This window comes from Callithrix jacchus, chromosome 7 (assembly GCF_049354715.1).
Source record: "Callithrix jacchus isolate 240 chromosome 7, calJac240_pri, whole genome shotgun sequence".
In the NCBI taxonomy this organism is placed as follows: domain Eukaryota; kingdom Metazoa; phylum Chordata; class Mammalia; order Primates; family Cebidae; genus Callithrix; species Callithrix jacchus.
The window spans coordinates 107,671,555-107,672,408 of NC_133508.1; the positions used below are offsets into that span (position 1 = coordinate 107,671,555).

At 41.9% G+C, this 854-nt stretch overlaps 1 non-coding gene across 1 annotated transcript; it reads left to right on the forward strand.

Moving 5' to 3' along the window:
• The first annotated feature begins 494 nt into the window (after window positions 1–494).
• LOC118143342 (U6 spliceosomal RNA) lies at window positions 495–600 on the forward strand. The gene has a single exon (XR_004727569.1). It is a non-coding gene; the product is annotated as a U6 spliceosomal RNA (small nuclear RNA).
• Window positions 601–854: the final 254 nt, after the last annotated feature.

The following is an 854-nucleotide window of genomic DNA, read 5'->3' on the forward strand; positions in this document are numbered from 1 at the left end:
AATAGTAAGGTTGTTAGTGATAGCCAAACAGGACAGCTAAGCAAATTGTATGGTGCCTTTATGATATTGTGGGAGAAACACTAAACTTATAATCAGACAACCTGAATTTGTAGCTAGACTATCACTTGCTTTGTGACCCTGGAAAAACACATCAACTTTATAGGCACTAGTTTTCTCAGCTTTAAAACAGGAATAAGCCTAGGCATGGTGGCTCATGCCTGTAATCCCAACATTTTGGGAGGCGCAGGTAGGTGGATCACTTGACACCAGGAGTTCAAGACCAGCCTGGTCACATGGCAAAATCCCATCTCTACAAAAAATAGAAAATAAAATTAGCCAGGTTTGGTGGTGCAGGCCTTTGGTTCCAGCTACTTGGGAGACTGAGGCATGGGAACTGCTTGAACCCAGGAGCTGGAGGTTGCAGTGAATCGAGATCATCCCACTGCACTCCAGCCTGGGCAACAGAGAGAGACTGTCTCAAAATAATAACAACAGTGCTCGCTTCGGCAGCACATATACTAAAATAGAATGATACAGAGAAGATTAGCATGGCCCCTGTGCAAGGATGACACGCAAATTCGTGAAGCATTCCATATTTTTTCAAAATAAAAAAAAAGTAAAAAGAAAGAAAATAAAATAACAATAATAAAATAAAAATAAATAAAACAGGAATAATACGAAAGACAAAAAACTTAAAACAGGAATAATAATACCTGTTTTGCAGAATTTTGCAAGAATTTTTTTTTTGGGGGGGGCGGGGAGGAAAGCAGGAAGGGCAGGAAGAAGGACGGTAGGGAGGAAGGAAGGGATGAAGGAAGGAAGGAAGGGAGGAAGCGGGGAGGGAGGGAGGGAGG